The following is a 19617-nucleotide window of genomic DNA, read 5'->3' as shown; positions in this document are numbered from 1 at the left end:
CGGATGGATTAGTGCTGAGTCACAGCTGTTTGTCTGCGGGAAGCAGGCAAACGGGAGCTTGAATTCAGCCGATCCGGGCTCAGAGTGTGTTCTGAGAGGCCCAGACTGTTCGCCCCAGATCCACGTCAGCTCAGCATTGCCTAGTGATCCTGAGCAAATAGATTTAAGTTGTTTATGACTCCCTATGCCTGCACAGCTGAAGAGGTCAGAGACTTGATCTCTCCGCACCCGCCACCATGTTGGAATCCGATATATATTATTTTTGTAGTGGGGATTTAACCCTATTGGGGCACTTTACCACTGAACCACATCCTCGGCACTTTTGGTTTATATTTTGAGTCAGGATCTTACTCAATTGCTGAGGGCCTTGCTAAGTTGTTGGGGCTGGTCTTGAACTTGTGATCCTCCTGCCTCAGCCTCTCCTTGCTATAATGACAGGTATGCTCACTTCCTTTTCCTTTTTTCTTTCCATTTATTTCTTTTATCTCTTTTTATACCAGTGTGGACTCGTGGGTATTTATTTTATTCCCTGGGTTTCAATTGTGTACTGTCACTATTTATTTGTTGTTTACATTGCTCTGGCTTTGGCATTTAGGGAAATCTTTCAAGTTGACTAGTGCCTTTTGACATGCTCTTGTATATCTAAATGCTTCCTTACTTTCTGGTACTACATGATGCTTCAAGGTCATCTTATATTTTCTCTGCATCAGCTCTGGAATCAGCCATTGCTCCAAGGATCTTGGTTCATTGGAGAATGAGGATGGGGTTAGAAAGCACAGGTGTGGCACTAGATGTGATTGTCGCTGGTTGGGGGAACCATTGCTTCTAGAGTTTTCAGTCAACAGAGCTAAGAAGTACTTGAGTGAAGATTAACATTGTGTACATTCACATTTTCATGAACTTTTCTCTATATACAGTCATGTACCTCTTAGGGATGGGGATACATTTTGAGAAAGGCCATCGTCCAGGAGGCTTCGTCATTGTTCAAACAGCCCAGAGTCTACTCACACAAACCTGGATGGTGTACGCCAATCATTAAACATGATCTCTTGATGCAATCCAATTACACAGTACACAGAAGATGAATGAGGTTGTTACCACTGTTACAGAATGTTCTTTTACAGTACACTTGTTTTGAAATAAATGGGAATATTCTAAAATAACAAAACTATAAGATCATAAATACATAAATCAGTCACATAGTTATTTATTATAAGTATTATGTACTGTTCATGATCATATATGCACTATACCTTTTATGAGTGTTAGTGCAGCAGGTTGGTTTACACCAGCATCACCACAGACATATGAGCCATGCTTGCATTGTGAAGTCATGACAGCTGTGATGTCACCAGCCGATGGCAATGTTTCAGCTCCATTATAATATTTTGGGACCACTGTCCTATGTAAACCTTTGTTGATCAAAATGTTCTTATGAAGCACCTGGCTGTAGATTTATTGCTTTATGTAAGGCTGTCTGTGCATTTATGCTGATACACCTGACTCCAATACTGTACCACAACTTCTCCTCAATTTCCCCCCTGCTTATTAGTGACTTCTTGGTCTGGCAGTGAAAACATGGCTCTCTTTATCCTATTCTACCAATAAAGTTGGTTTAGAATTGTTAACAAACACCACAGAGGGAAACAACTAGAGAAAACTACTTAAATACAGTTCTTTTTGTTTTTAGCCTCACAATATGTTGCCAAACACCATAATCCAAAAGGGGCTTAGGTCAGTTTCTTTCCACTATCTATCCAATGTAGATAGGCCATGTAATCTTTGTTTCCCTGTTGATCTGATAGATTAAATATATATATATATCAATCATAAAATTGTACAAATCTTTGTGGTATAGAGTTTAAGGATTTTGTCAAAAAAGTAATGAGTCAGCTAACAAGATAGCATCCAGATAAGTCTTATCACCCTAAATCTCCTCATGCCATCCCCGTGTCTTACACCTCTCTTCCATCCCTTCCAATTCCTTGTGTTCACTCCTCTGTATTCAGTTGCTATAGATTTTTCCAGAAGGTCTATAAGCCCACTCATATAGCATTTAGCCTTTATATACAACTTCTTTCTGTTAGCAAAATGCATTTAGGATGCATTCATCTGTCTTATTGCATCAATCAACAGTGTTGTTTTTATTATTATGGCTAGAAGTATTCCTGTGTGAGTCAGCACATCTTATATACTCATTCATCTCAGGAAGGATATCTGAGTTATTGCTACACTTTGGTATTATGAATAAAGCTGCTATAAAAAGTTGTACACAGATTTTTGCATGAAGGTAACTTTTCATTCCTCTTAAATAAATAATGTGAGATTATTGGATCAGATGGTATGCATAAATTTACCTCTATAAGAAATTCCCAGACTAGTTTCCAAAATGACTGCATGATTTTTAACTCATTCTAACAATAAATAAGAATTCATATTGTTCTATATGCTTATGATCATTTGGTGTTATCTGTATTTTTCATTATGAGTCATTTTAATGGTGTTAATTAATGGTGGCTTTATATGAATTTCCTTAATAATTAATGATATTGTCTATATGCTCAGATGCTAGTGAGGTATTTGTTCAGATTTTTTACCCATTTTTAAATTTGGTTTATTTGTCTCCTTACTATTGAGTTCAAATGTTCTTCATATATTCTGGAAACAAGTTTTTTTATAAAACATGTAATATTCAAATATTTTTGTTTTTGTGGCCTATCTTTTCATTCTCTTAAAAGTGTATTTTGCAAAAATATGCTTTTGGTTTCTTAATGACTGGTTAATGATTTTTTTGGGGGGGGCATGCCTTTGATATCACATCTGAAAACACCCAAGTTGAAATTCAGGATCATATAAATGTTCCCCTATTTGCTCTTCTGAGTCTTGTAGTTTTACATTTAAATCTCTGACATATTTTGTGTTGATTTTTATGTAAAGTGTTAGGTATCTGCCAGAGTTCATCTTCTGTATAATGAAGTTCATTATCCTGTTTTTGAAAAGACAATTCTTCATTATATTGTCTTTACACTTTTGTCAAAATTCCCTTTCTGTTCTCAGTTCAGCTATTCCATTTATCTACATTTCCATCTTTTAACCAATACATAGTTGCCTTGAGTACTGTGGTCTGGAAGATATCCCTGGATTTGAGTAGTGTAAATCCTCCAACTTTTCTTTCTTTTAAGAATGGTTTTGATTATTTTACTTTCTTTGCACTTCCTGTGCATTTTAAAATAAGCTCATTGCTATCTACAAAAGAAGAAACTTACTGGGATTTTAATTGTGTTTGCATTGAATCTATAGGTCAAGGTAGTAAGAATTAGAATGTTAACAACAACCTATCTTTTCAAATGTGAGTATAGTAAATCTCTGAGTCGATTATTTGGCAGAGGGGGGATTACTGGTGATTGGGCCCAGGAATGCTTTACCACTCAGCCACATCTGCAGCTTTAATTTTTTAAATTTTGAGATAGTGTCTCACTAAATTGCTTATGGCCTCCTAAAGTTGCAGAGGCTGATCTAGAACTCTGCAATCCTGCTACCTCAGCCTCCCAATTAACTGGAATTACAGACATGCACCACTGCACCAAGGTCAATTGTATCTTTACAAAAAAAATTTTTTTTTATTTCATCAGTATTTTGCAGTTTCCAACATATTTTTCACATATTTTGTGAGGTTCACATGTAAGTATTTAAGCTTTAGTGCTATTATAAATGGTGTGTTTTTGGAATTTCAAATTTTAGTTGTGTATATTTACTATATGAAATACAATTGAATTTTGCATTTTGACATTGTTTTCGACTATATTTCTAAACTCATTTAATCATTCTGGAAGTTTTCTAGATATATTCTTGTGCATTCTTTTCATGGACATTCATGTCATATAAGAATATAGAGTTTTATTTCTTTGTGCCTGATCTGCAATATTTTGTAATACTGTTGGGATTTCTTCTCATTTGCTTGTTTACTTGTTTTGTTCTTGTGTTTTGGTCCATATTGTGCTGACCAGGCTTTCCATAGTGGCACTGAGCAGTAGTGGAGAGAGAATGTCCCTGCCTTGTTCCCAAACCCAGGAGGAAAGAATTCAAATCACTAGTTTTAGCCATAGACTTTTTAAAAATTAGATGATCAGAATTGTTACAAGACTTATTACATTTTTTATTTGTAGACAAATTTTATCATCAATAAGATGATTTTCTGCATTTATAGAATTTTTTTATTTATACTATTGCTTGGCAAGTACATTCATTGATTTTTAATTGCTGATACAGTTTTGCATTCCTTAAATGAATTCATATAAAATAATGTATGTATAAAATATCTTATATATTGTTGAATTGAATTTACTAACCATTAGGGATATTGTTCTCTACTTTTATTTTTCTTGTAATGCATTTTTCTGATATTGGTGTTAGAATATTTCTGGATTAAGAAAACATGTTGGAAAGCATTCCCTTTTCATTTACTTTCTGGAAGAGATTTGCAGAATGCTATTGGTAGTTTAAAAATTGTCTTTGGCTGTTAGGATGATTAATAGAGAAATTTAAAAAACTACTAAGAATAATATCAGGCACTTAGAAGATGGTCAATAAGTGTGAGCCCTTAACCATCACCCTTCTCACCCTGCAGGCATCTGAGTACCTGGAAGGCAAAGACAGTATCTTATCCATTAATTTTGTTTGCAGAAGTGCTTAATACTGCTGAAAACAAAACTTGATAATTATTTGCATATGTGTCAAATAAAGAAAATTATACCCCCCCCCACCAAAAAAAATTAAATAAATAAAAGAATTGCCCTTGGCTCTTCTTCTTTGGCTCATAGGTCATCTAGAAGTGAATTTTTTTTTTTAAGCACTGGGATTGAACTCAGGGGCACTTGACCATTGAGCCACATTCCCTGTCTTATTTTGTATTTTACTTAGAGACAGAGTCTCCCTGAGTTGCTTAGCAACTCACTTTTGCTGAGGCTGGCTTTGAACTGAGGATCCTCCTGCCACAGCCTCCCAAACTGCTGGGATTGCCAGCATACACCACGGTGTCTGGCTAGAAGTATACTTTTTAATTGCAGAATATTAAAGGGTTTTTTAGGTACTTGTTCTTGATATTATTAATTTCTAGTTTACTTTTATTCATTCTAATTATATAATGTCTATATGTTTAGATTTGTTGAGGATTATTTTACAACTCAAATGTGGTCTATCTTGGTGAATGTTCCATAAATGTTTGAACATAAATGTATTCTGCTATTGTTAAGCAGAGTAATCTATTAATTTAATTAGGTCAAGTTGGCTGATAATTCATTGCTGATTCTTTGCCCATGCATTTTATCTAATATTGAGTGAAAAGAGTAGAAGTTTACAGATATAAAATATCTCATTTCAGAATTATCAGTTTTTGCCTCATCTATTTTGAACTTCTTTTATCTATTCTATATATATTTAAGATTGCTCTGTTTTTGTGGATATTATTTATTATTTGAAAATGCACATCTTTATCCTGATAAATCCTCCTTATTTTGTATAACATTGGTTTAGCTACTTCAGTTTTTTTTTTCAATTGCATGATGTGTATTTCTTTATTCTTTTACTTCAACTTATTTAGATCTTCATATTTAAAATGAATTTCTTGTGAATGCCACAAACCTGGGTCTTGCTTTTTATATCTAATCTGGTCATCTTTTAATTGGCGTATTTAATCACACCATTCACATCTAAGGTATATTGTTCTAATTGGATTGACTCTGTCTTGGTAGTTGTTTTATCTTTGTTGTTTTACTTTTTGTTTCTCCTTTCCTACTTTTTCACTGTGTGGGTCTAATTGAACATTCTGTATGATTTCCTTTTTTCCCTCTACTGATTTTATTTAGCTTTTTTATTTATTAAAAAAAAACCTGTTTTATGGTTACTTTAAGTTACAAATATTTGATCTAATATCTTTTGCCTGAGAGAGTTATTTCACAGAATATGCTACATATGTCAATATGCTAGTAATTACCTTATATTTGTAGCAGAAAATATATTAAAAATTTCTCTTAATATCCAATTGCATGTCAAAAATTGAAAGACTTTTGGTGAGATAATTGCCCAATATTATAAAAATGATCACATGGCAGTTGGAAAGATGGTTTTAAACAAGATTAAATGAACACTTCAGACAGGCAGAAAGACAGACTGAGCTCTGTCTTGCACCCCAGCTGAGGCATCCAGTCCCCTCACCCACAGAGTGCCCACAGTGACATATTTCCTCACCAGGTTTGCTGTCAGGCCTGAGTCACTAATGAAAATGCTTGAGCAGTCTGACTGGATCAGGGAAGGGAGAAAGCATGCTTTATTTTTATTTCAGTGTGAAATGCACTGTGGATTGCAAAAAAAAAAAAAAAAAATGTTGACAAATCCTGGATTTGAAACTCAGCTGTACCACATATTAGTTTTACTATCTTGGGGAATTTTTTTTTAATCTTTCTGAGTTGGTTATGATGTTTATTTAAGGAGAAATAAGTTACCTCCTACAGGCTTCTGGAGAGGATTAATGAAATTATAAAGGGTCTGCCATTAGGGTGAGTGCAGAGCAGGGGCTAAATGAGTTTGTCTCCTCACGGGTTTTCTGGAATAAATGTGTCCTTTTCTTTTTCTTAGGCTATGCTTCTGCAGGTGTTGATTGCAAGCATAATGAAATACAATAATCGTGATTCTTGTTTATTGGGTTCAAAAATAGTACCATGATTTATTGAGGATGCATTATTTGCCATATTCTTGTATGCATGTGAAAAATGTCATGACAGCCATAACCACAGAGGAACAAAAGCCATGAAACCTCTATATTTCAAGTGGAAAAAGGATAGAGCTGAGGCTGTGCAGTGGTGCGGGGCCTATTCTTTCAAGATTTAGGAAAGGTTTGTGGTTCATTGCAATAAATTGTATATATCCAGAGTGAACCTCAGAAAAGACTTTACTGAAAGTTGCTGCTCTGCAAGAACTTGAAGAGGGGGGAGGGTGAGGTGCTGGGATTGAAAGCTGCAAATAAGTCATCTGAATGAAGTCAAGCTGGTCCTCTTTTGGTAAGCACAGTCCACAAAAGAAATCTAGCCTCATTTACTGTTTTTTTTTTTTTTTTCTTAAATAGGAACACAAAACTAAGGAAGTTTCTATGTTTCATTCACTTCTTTCATGACATGGCTTTCTTGGCTTTGTCACAGTCCTCTCTTCTGCTTGCACCTGTGGCTTAGTGAAAAAGATCACTTGTCTGCAGTGAATAGGGGAAATTCTCTGCTCTCAGCCTGACTGGGGTTTCCCGAGTGAGTGAATGGGGCTGGATGCTGAGAGCACCGCCTCCACACAGGAACAAAGCCTTTATCTTAGAGAGGCCAATGGGGTGGTTTTCAGATGCATTGAGGTTGTCCTAATTTATTTTTTCATTAACAGTTTGTCTGACTTTTTAAAAACATAACGTAATCGATTGTGACCATTCAGTTGTCTTTGCTGGTGATTCAATAGCCAGAGGGCAGAATATGAGTTTGCATTTTATTGTTTACATCAGGATGAAAAACCAAATGAATCTTTCAACAGAGTTTAATAAGATTTTACAATGAATGAGGTTTTTTTTAATAAGCCATTCCATTTAAAAAGGAAAAATCCATCAGAATTTTTCATATAAATGTAGACACATGAAGGTATATTAAATCATCTATGCATACAAATATCTATTCAATTCACAGACTTACTCATTCAGTAAACTCCAGGGGAAGTTGGGTGAAGTGACTTAAGTAACTAAGAGTCCGGGAACAGTTTTATTCTTTATTAATCCACTTAATGAGAAGATATTTTGTAAATATTGTAGTTTGCAGTAAAGAGTTTTCAGCTCAGGGGTAGGACATTTCTGAGTCAACTTCCCAGTTCCACAGTGCGACCTTAGGTGTGTTGCTTTATATCTGCTACGTTTTACATCCCTTATCCCTGAAGTCATGTGTGTGACATCTGTGATATTTATCAGGAGGGCTTTCTCAGCCATAATCTTCTATGAACATTTAAGGAGTTATGGTAAGGCATTGTTAAAATCAGACTATTTTTATCTTCATGGCACATATGTTTTTGGCCTACTGAGGTCTGTGCCCACATAAGTTTTATATTCTTCCATATGAAATAATAACCATCAATACCCCTAAGATGATATTGGAGAGGTGGGAGAAGGACTGTAAATGAGATTACACAGATTACCCTTTTCTTGGACCAAAGACAGTTGTGTACATGTGTGTGTGTGTTCTTAGCCATATCTAATACCAGGGGTTTTTTTTGTTGTTGTTGTTGTTGTTGTTGTTGTTTCCCATCAAGAATAAGAAAGTTTCAAAGTTGCTTTTGAAGTCTATAAGATATTGTCACACAGACAAGACAAAAATGCAGAAAATGTTGAAACAAGGCAATCTCTGAGGTGTGTGTATGTCCACATGTGTTCTTTTACTGTTAAAAAATAGGGGAAATCATAGACGATAATATACTAAGTGAATGAACTAGAAACAGGCTGGGCAGGTTGAGACAAAAACAGAAAGATGAGAAAATAAAAGCAAACAATAAAGGAGAATATAAAATAGAAACCTTAGACGAAAAAGGAACAGAGTGATAAATATAATCTTTTACTTTGCAATTACCTAAACTAGGTGTGTACATACATAAAGAAATTTTATACAATAAAATTTAAAAAACTTGTCCCTTTGACAAAGAGCTGTGGAAAGCCCCAGTGAAAGAGAAAGTGGAGGTGGCACCAAAAAAGGGCAGACCCCTCAGGAGAAGGAAAAGCTGAAGTTGAGAGTAAAGACCTGCAGGACAGGTGCCAACACTGCAGGGTTCATCGGGGTCACTTCCATTCCTGAGACTCCAAGTGGGAATAAAGAATTTTTCACCTCAGATAGGTGATATCCACCTAGAGGAAGGTGAGGACTAGCATCTGTGGAGTCCAGATCAGTTTCAACTTACCTGGCTCAAGGCAAAGAGGATGTACACAGTCTAGACAGCCAAGGGAGCCATTCCTGGCTGGGGAAGGTTCTGGGTGGGAGGAGTTTTCCTAAGGTCCAAAAAGATTCCTTTGAACAATAAAAGAATATGAGCAACTTTGAGAACAAATCCAACCTTTCTGTGTCAAATACTATTACTATAGAGTATTTGTTTCTGTGCTTTTTCCAACACAAATTAGCAGGTAATTCTGTTTTACATGGATGCTAATTGTTTGATTTTTCATGTAGGGCAGCATTTTATTTGCTCACCATTCTTTCTTGCCTCTCAACTTTGCTTCTGAGATAATTTTCCTTCCACATGAAGTACCCGCATTAGAGGGTCCTTGAGTGTCATGTTTTTTTCATAAACTCTTTCCGTTTTTGACTATATTTAAATGTCAATCTTTTTTAAATCTTTTATATTTTTCTTTGTACATATACTAGGTTGTAGTTACTTTCTCTCACTTGTTTTTTGAAGATATCGTTTGTTTCTTTTCTTCCCTTGCTGCTGGTGAGAAACTGGTAATTATCTCAACTTAATTTTTTTTTTTTCTGACATCCTCTGTAACTCCTTTCTGGATTTCTTTCTTTCTTTTTTCTTTCTTTTTTTTTTCTTTTTTTGCTTTAAACAATGTGCTTAGTAGCTTTTCTTATTTTTCATTTTGTATGATATGTATTGATCTACATACTATGTATAAATATAAATATATATGTATGCATACATATGGGAATATATACATACATACATGCATATTTGTTTTGCAGTTCTATAAAATTTCCAACCTTGAGCTCTTGATCATGACTTTTCTTCATTTTCTCTTCTCGACACTCTTGGGTGCTGATCAGATTTGCCTTAAACTATGACAATTATCCACACAGTCCACCCAGCCTGTTCAACTATCTGCTTCTGAACTCTAGTATCATTGCCATGTACCTAGTTCTAGTCAAGGACCATAGATATCAGTGGTGTGAGCCCTTTCAGCATGGATATCAAATCACTGCAATGAACCTTCTTGAAGTTTTCTTCTACTAGAGTGATAAGCAATGCTCCAAGTCGTGGCATCTGCAGCAGTTGGGTCTCAGAAAAGGACAATAGCTGAACACAGCCTCAAAAAGCTCAGAACGGATGTAGAGAGAGCCACACTTCACTTTTGGTTGCTAAGGGTTATCTGTCACCATAGTTTTGGTAAATATGGCCAAACCAAGAGACTTTCTCTTCTATCATTCATGTCTATTTTGTATATTTCATTTTGTCTATTTTGTATGTTTTATTTATCTTTTGGGTCTGAAATCGTCTCCAAAGACCAGATGTAAAATGCTTGGTCACCAGTCTGTGATGTTACTGGGAGGTGGTGGAACCTAGGGGATGAGCTTAGTAGGAGAAAGTGAGATCACTGGGGGCAAGTCCTTGAAAGATATGACTTTTTAAAAATTGTTTTTATTTGTCAATGGATCTTTAATTTATTTATATGTGGTGCTAAGAATTGAACCTAGGGCCTCACACATGCTAGGCAAGTGCTCTACCACTGAGCCACAACCCTAGCCCAGAAAGATATATCTTGTCCTTGGCATCTCCTTTTATCTCTCTATCTCTGCTTCTCACCTGCCATGAAATGAGCAGTTCTGATCCACTATACTCTCTCCGCCATGATGCCCTTCCTCACCACAGGTCCAGAAACACTGGTGCCATCATGTACGATACATATTGATCTGTACAATTCTATTTTTTGTTAAGTTGTTCCATGGACTGAAATCACTTTCGTTACTATATGTTCTTTTTTTTAATAGTCTCAAGTTATTACTTGTACTCATGCCATTTATTTCTTCAGACATTTATAAGGTATTATTCTATGTTTATCAGAAGATCTCTCAACTCTATAGTCTAGATCTTATTCATTATTTCCTGTTTTTATTGACATTCAATACTAGTGATATGCCCTCTCCTGGATTTTTTGAACTTGGGTTACTACCCCATAGTTTAATCTTGATCGTGGGATCACAGTGGGCCTAAATTGCAGATCAGATAAATGTTCTTCAGTGTAGATTTATTTATGTTTCTTGGAGAAACAGAGAACACTTTGTCTTGCCTGAGAGTCTTGACTTGGTTTTCTGGTCAACCTTGTCCTTTTCCATATTACTAGCAACACTGCTTAGTTTCTTGATTCCTCTGGCTCCAATCAATCTTGAGTTTGTGGTGCTCTGATATGAGTTCATTAATGTGTGTGTGTGTGTGTGTGTGTGTGTGTGTGAGTGTGTGTGTGTGTGTTGGGGGGAGTTTGCTTTCTTTGGAGGAGGTGGGGACTTAATATTTGAAAAAGTAGCAATGTTTCATAAATTCTATTTATATACCACTGTGCTGACCCTTAAAGGACTAAAAATGTTTATAAAAATCTTTGTTGAGATACAATTGACTTGTAATAAACCAGAGATTGTTCCTAAGTTATAATGTTTCAACTCAAATATTTTTAGCACATTCATTCTTTCATTCTTTTAGATCATTAAAAAAAAGCTGAAGTTCTTTTTTTAAATGTTGCTAAGATTCATTCTATCGTTTTTAAAAATGAATTATGCTTTTGTTGCTATATTTAAGAAACCATTACTTATCCCAAGATCAAAGGAGTTTTTTCTTCTAGAAGTTTTAAGTTCTAGGTTTTAGAGTTAGGATTTCAGACTGGAGGATTTTGGTTTTTCATTTTACTGAGTCATTGTGGACAAAGGTTTTATAGTTAAGTTTCAGACTAGAGGATTTTGGTTCTCATTTTACTGAGTCATTATGGACAAGTCCCTGCATTAAATTGGATTCTACTTTCATCAAATCTGATAAGTGGGTTGGCCATGGGGGCAGCTGATGGGAGATCAAAATAGGTCAGAGAGCAGCCCAGGGCAGGTAGGGTCCTATGGTACATCTTGTGCTGTCTTTTGTGTGTGACAAGAAGATTTTCAGAAGTGCATACACTGTCATTAAGAAAACAACTACAAAAAATCGCCCCCCCCAAAAAAAAATCAAAATATAATTTCAGAAGGAAAAATGCCACATTTAAAAAAATCCATAATATGCATTTTTAATATGTGAACCAGATTGAGTATGTTTACCCCCCAGTGGGTGGACAGTTCCCTCCCCACTCCAAGTTCAGACAGCCTTGTCATGTGGTGCCTGCTTCTTTAGAAGACCAACACCTGAGGGAAGGACTCCAGACAGGCTCTCAGTGTATTGAGAACCCAGCTGCAAACATCTGATTTAGGAGGGACACATACAAAGTCTTTACAAGTGGACCAAACCCATGATGGAGCAGAAATCATTTCTAAACAAACCCTAGCAGTCCTGCCTTTCTTGCTATCGCCTCCTTTCTGTGTGCGTGCAAGGCAGCACAGGATTAAACATTTAGATGTTGTTAGAACAGCAAAATAAAACTCTAATTATTTCTGTAGTGACATTTGACTTGTATGAACATGATAGCAAAAAGCCATCTCTTAAATGTTTCTCAACTGGGGCATTAGAATCATTTATATTCAGCTATTTCTGTTTGCCAAAAAAAAAAGAAGACGACGAAGGAAAAAGTAGTAGAAGACACGCCTCCTCCCTGCCTGCCTGCCTCAGAAGGTTAAAATTGCAACATGAAAACCTACAGGAGGAATTTGCCTAGTCTTTGGTTTTCTACAGGATACCTCTCACTATGGTTGTCAGCCATTGCCTTGGACAGGATTACTTGGAAGATTCGATTAGACTTGTCCCCTGTCTGAAGTCACTGCTATGACAATCAAAGCCAATTATTTTGTTTTATTTTTAAATTTTTTTGATACAGGGAATTGAACCCAGGTTCGCTTAACTACTGAGCCACATCCCTTTTTATTTTTATTTTGAGATATTGTCTATCTAAGTTTCTTAGGGACTCTCTAAGTTGCAGAGGCTGGCTTTGAACCTGCAATCCTCCTTGCCTCAGCCTCCCTGAGCCACTGGGATTACAGGTGTGTACCACTGTGCCCAGCAAAGGCAATTATTTTTTTAACATTTCTCTCTGGTTTATGGCCCCATTATTTTTAGTAATAGTTACAAAAGATTTAGTAACAATGATTATTTTCAAGTTCCACTCTAATGAAAAAAGTTAAGTTTAAAGAATAAGTGCCATTAAAAAGTACACTCTTCAAATCCAGTAAAATATTTAATATTTTAACTGAAATATGCTCTGACTACTCAAAAAAAGTCACACCTTCCTGACTGTGCTCCATCTCACTCTTTTGAGATTTAAATTCCATATGACCTCCAGATGGTCACATGGAATGAAGGGGTCAAAATCACTGAGCCACGATAGCTGATATAGAAGTACTGCTTAAACCTTAAGAAGGTATTGTACCCCAGGGACTGGACACACAAACTACACTCAAATTGAACCTAACAGAGTTCTAGACCTTTCAAATTTACTCTAGAAATGAGCTGTGTGACAGAATCTTACAGCTATATGTAGCTAGGAGCCATTATTTAGGTCGCAAACCAAATATATACTTTAGGGAGAAAGGAACATTTTATCCATGGTGTTATTTAGAATTGCTAGAAAATCCTGATAAGGACCAGTCTAATTATCCTGATAAGGACAAGTCTGGCTATTATGCTTGTTTTCAAGTTTTCCAGGAGCAATGCATCTTTTATTGCCTGCATTTAGAGTGGGGAACGCTCCACAGCCCAGCCATTGCTATGACATTGATCCAATGTTTGTAGTATCCCATTTTGCCTAAAGTCTGTGTCGTTCAAAACCTTATAGGTCATCTTTATTCCCACATGCCATCTTGCTGCATCTGTCCCTCCAGGTCATTTCTCAGGTAGCTTCAGAGGTGAGGGTTAGAAAGTAAGATATGGGCTCCTAGGCTACTGTGGACACCCTTGTTTTGAATCATTGTGCCTCTTGCTCCTCTCATGTAGAGTAAGCATGGTCCTCTAATTCCCTCCAACTCTGGGACTAGAGGGGACTTCACATCAAGGTTTCTCTTCCAGACAAGGGCACACCTTCTATTTGTAATGAAGAAGCAGCACAGGGTCATCCGACTTTCAGCCTCTGGATCCTGAGGTTCTGCTGACCAGGGGCAAGATTCCTTGTCCACACCTTTCCCTGTGGTAAAGATTTAACATTGCCTTCGTGCACTTAACGTCTGAGAGTCAGGATTTCAAAACCTTGAAATGAGGAAGGGACTGGTATTTGCCGCATACTGACAATGCCGAATGGGGATCTTCCTTCCTTTTATAAATAAGAAATCAAGAAGAAGCTTTGGTTTCCAAGGATCCTTAGTTAAGAAGAGAAGAGTATCTCCCAGATGTCCAGAGTCCAGGCCTTCGTGTCAAGTGGGAGGCACTGATGGCCCCTGAGATGATTCTCAGGATGCACTCAGCCCATCAATCCAGAACACCCCCTGGAAATGGTCTTTCTAGCTCTCTCACATCAGGGTGTGGTGCAAAATGTTGATTTAATCTACAAAGCTGCTCGCCTGCTTCAGGCCAGAGGAGGGACCCACCCTCATAGAGGCGCCAGGCCACCCTGACTCAGTCTTCTCTTCCCTGAGCAGGGAACCCGCAGCTGACTTTGTTGGGCACACCTCACAAACCTCATGGAGAATGGCATTATCCCAGGCGGAAGTCTCCTGATCACAGCCAGCACGCCCGGGCGAATGTGCACGGCTCACCTGTGCTATATCTCTCCAGGAGGCTGCACAAGGGATTTTGTTTCTTATGGGTGTGGGAGGGTGATGAAACAGGGATCCTTGGGGATGACTGATCATAGCCTCTTTTCATCTCCTGGATGTCTTTTTCCTCAGAGACTGAATTCGACCTGACAAGGACACCCTGAGCTCTGTACCTTGATTTTCTTTATTTTTAAGTTCTTTGTTTTTAAATTTTTCATTTTTTCCTTTTTAGTTATACGTGACAGTAAAATGTATTTTGACATATCCTATATGCATGTAGTATAATTTTCTATTCTTGTGATTTTGCATGATATGGAGTCACATTGGTTGTGTGACATAGGATAGTAATGTAAGAACATAGGATATATATATATATATATATATATATATATATATATATATATATATAAGAACATAGGATAGTAATGTTCAGTTCATTCTTCTGCTTTTTCTATTCCCATCCCTGATGCTCACTTCCCTTCATTCCCCTTTGTCAATCCAGTGAACTTCTATTCATCCCTCTCTGCTGCTTATTGTGAGTTAGCATCCACATAGTAGAGAGTAAATCCTGCCTTTGGTTTTTTGGAAATGGCTTATTTCACTTAGCATGATGGTCTCCAGTTCCATCTGTTTATAGGCAAATGTCATAATTATGCCTTTGTTTTCTAAAATAATAATAATAATAATAAATATATCATGTTATATTTATTATATTCTATATTATATTTGTTATATTATAATTATTTACTATTTATAATAGAAAATAATAAATAAATTAAAAAATAAAAGTTAAGATTGTCAGGTTGAATTAATAAATTGTTTACTTTTTTATTAAATGTGTCATTTGAGAATCTAAGCCCATTTTGATCCAGACCCAGTCCCACACACCTGTCCATCTGCTTAAAAACAACTAAACAACAACAACAAAAAAAAACTGGTGGGTTATTTTTAGTGTTATTTTCAATCTTTCATACCAAAAATTGATGTGTGATCACGAGTGGTTTTAGGGAGAACTGAATCAGCCATAGTCAATACCCTCAGGGTTTAGAATCTGAAAATAACAAGTGTGCTTCAAAAGTAAATTCCTTGATACAAAGAACAAACTATGTCTAACTTCAGTATTTGGGATTAGCCATTTTTTGCTGATTAAATAAATAAATAAATAAATAAATAAATAAATAAAACTTTCTTGTCCCTAATTAGGGGCTTCCTTGGCCTCAGTCATCAGGGCAGACTTAGTCTATGTGACCCTCACAAGTAGGTCCATAAATCTTATGCTACACACCACCATCACAGATTCACTGTAAGAATAAGAAAGTGATGACTTGGTTTCTTTTTCCCTTTGTGTTTATTATTGTTTCAGTGTTTATTTATAGTCATACCTATTTAATCCAGAGACTGAGTCTGAAATTTGGGCTGGAATTGGAAAATAAGAATTCCTCCGTAGTGAATAGAATCAAATTGCATCTCATCTTAGTTCTGGTGACATAATTGCCATAGACATACACACTTCCAAAAAACAAAAAAATTAAATCTTCACCTGTTCAAAAAACTGTCTTAATTTTATGTATTGAAAATAAAACAGATACAAGCAGAAGGTTAGATCTGGCTGAGTTTACTTACAGATTATGTTCATTTCTAAATAGTTCATAGATAAAATTATACTGATAACTCCTAGTTTCTGCAAATCCTCTAACAGCCAACCATTGTACCTTGTTTTTAAAAAAATAATTTGGGAGAAGGAACTGTTCCTTGGGACATGTGTTTCTTATTTCATTTTATTTTTCATTTTCTCTGATGAAGTTTGATGTTCTACCTGCAAAAGTCCACTTTAAAAACACATTATTATTAAGAAGTATGATTATTTAGACTAGAAAACTTATTAACTATGAAATAATAGCCTGGGGTAAGTATTTCTTCTCCCACCACCATTGCCATCTCATTTTCTCCATGTACTTCCAGACTGGACTGAATTTGCCATTCCACTTCTTATTTGAATGTCAGTGGTAGCAAGAGGTTTGCAGATTGTTTCCATTTAGTTTTTTCACTTTATATCTGTCGGAGATCTTTCATCACTTAGAAAACATTTTAACAACTATATTATGTTTCATGGTTTCAATGAAATCTAATTTATTTAACTAGTATTTATAGCCTACTGCTGAATATTTAGGATGCTTTCCAGTCATCACCCAGCACACTGCCTCCAAGCATGAATGTGTCCTCCACGCATGAGTGTGGGTGTACAGGTGAACATCTGCAGCTTACGCCATTCATGGTGGAATGTCTCAGAAAGGAGAGTTTGCTGGGACTGTTTTCCACATGGCTAGGATTTAATGTCTGATAGAATTTCCAACACTGCCAAAGTGTCTACACGAAGGTGTTTGGCGTACTCTCTCCCAGACTGAGTGTTTATATCTAAAATTCCTGCTTTCCTTTAACTTTCAATATCAAGTGCATCACCAAACATGCTGGTGTCTGTGATCTGAGAGGAGGGGCACCTTATTTTCTCTTGGTTCAGCTGTGTAATTATGAGTGATTGTGAGGCGTTTGGATTTAATTTTGCGACTGACTTATTGAAAGTACTTTGCCTATTTTTCTAAAGCCATCTTGTCCTCTCTCTATGACCCAGCACTCTCATAGCCAATGGACAATGTCTGTTTTTTCACATCTGGCAGAGTAAACAGCAGTCTGCATTTTACTTTTGAGAATTGTATATCTAGGACCTCCTCAACAGAACTCAACATTTCTTTATGATTAAAAACCCTGAAGAAACTAGGGTTAGAAGGAACTTAAGATCATAAAGGCTATATATGTCAAACTCCCAACCAACATTGTACAGAATGTGGAAAAATTGAAGGCATTTCTCCTGAAATCAGGAAAAAAACAAGAATGTCCACTATTACCACTCCTATTCAATACAGAAGTTGACATTTTAGTCAGAACAATTAGGGTACAAACAGGGAAAGGAAGAAGTCAAATTATTTGTATTTTCAGATAATAGGATCCTATAATTAGAAGACCCAAAATGTTCCATTTTATAGAAGACTTTGAGAACTGAGAGACAAATTCAGGAAAGAGCAGAATATAAAACAACATACACAACTCAATAATTTTCTATACACCAATAATTAATTCACTGATAAAGAAATCAGAAAAATTCCATTCACAATAGTTTCAAAATAAAGTAATAAATAAATTAAAATACCTAGGAGTAAATCTAAGCAGATGAAGTACCTTTACAAGAAAAATTACAGAATGCTAAATAAAATAAGGTAAAAAAAATGAAGAAGAACTAAAAAGAGGAAAAGACCTCCCATGTTCATGGATAAAATTAATATTGTTAAAATGGCCATATTACCAAAAGTGGTGTACAGATTCAGTATAATCCCCATCAAAATATCAGTGATATTTCTCAAAGAATAAAAAATCGTCAAATTCATATGGAATAACAAGAGAACCAGAATAGCTAAAGCATGTTCAACAAAAGGAGCAAAGCATAAGGAAACACAATACCCAACTTTAAATTATACAAAAGAGCCATAGTGACAAAAATAGCATAGCATTGAGATAAAAACAGATGCATGGACCAATAGCACAAAAGACAGAGACAAACACACAGAGTTATTGTCTTCTGATTTTTGACAAAGATGCCAGAAATTTTTGGTGGAGAAAAGTCAGTCTATCCATATGTAAAAGAATGAAGCTAGATTCTTCTCTCTCTCCTTAGGGAAAAGCCAACTCAAAATGTACCAAATGTGTATGCATAAGATCAGAAACACTGAAACTTTCAGAAGAAAACATTAAAGAAACACTTTAACACACAGGTACAGGCAATGAATTCCTGAATAAGATTCCAATAGCTCAGGAAATAATAGTAAGGCTTAATAAATGGATCAGAATCAAATTAAAAAGCTTCTGCACAGCAAAGGAAAGAATAGAGTGAAGAGACTATCTTCAGAATGGGAGAAAATCTTTGTCAATTACACTTCCAACAGAGGATTAGTATCCCAAATATGTAAGTATAATATATATATGAAAATATATGCAAATATAATATATAAATATATAATATATAACTAAAAAAGCTCAATATCAAGCAAACAGCAACAAAATTTAAAATTAGCCACTCAATAAATGGTCAAGTGAACTGAACAGGTATTTCTCCAAAGAAGAAGTAGAAAGGGTGAATAACTATAGGAAAAAATGTTCAACATCGTTAGCCATCAGGAAATGCAAATCAAAAGAACATTGAAATACATCTCACTCCAGCTGTGGTACAGATGTTAATCATCAGGAATATGAATAGCAATAAATACTGATGAGGATGTAGGCAAAAAGCAACTCTGTTTTTTTCCTTATGTTATTATGGTGCATTGTAGTTTGTACATAATGGTTGGATTCATTGTTACATATTTGTATATGTACAAGGTATAATAGTATAATTTGGCCATTATCATTCCCCAAATATTTCCCTTTTTTCTCCCATCCTTTTCCCCCCTGATCTCATTCCTTTACTCTATAGATCTCTTTTCAGTAGGAGAAGGGAACTCTTTTATATTGTTGGTACAAATGTAGATTAGTACAGCCACTGTGGAAATCAATATGGAGGCTCCTCAAAAGACCTAAATAGAACTACCATATGGATCAAGCTATACCACTCCTTAGCATTTATCCAAAAGAATTAAAGTCAGTATACTTTAGAGACACATGCATATCCATGTTTGTCACAGCACAACTCATAATACCTGGTTATGAAATCAGCTTAGGTGTCTGTGAGGAGATGGGTGGATAAAGATATTGTGATATGTAAACGCAAAGGAGTTTTATTATGCCATAAAGAGAAATGAGATTTTGTCATTTAAATGAGTGGAAGCAGAGAGCATTATATTAAGCAGAAGCTAGTGGAGGAAAGAAAGAAAGGACATTGTGAAAGTAAAAAGAAAATCAATAAAGTAGAACAAAGAGC

This window comes from Spermophilus citellus (genome assembly GCF_964194105.1).
Source record: "Spermophilus citellus genome assembly, chromosome: 3".
Taxonomy (NCBI): domain Eukaryota; kingdom Metazoa; phylum Chordata; class Mammalia; order Rodentia; family Sciuridae; genus Spermophilus; species Spermophilus citellus.
The sequence above is the reverse complement of the archived record's forward strand: the minus strand, read 5'-3'. Positions refer to the sequence as shown.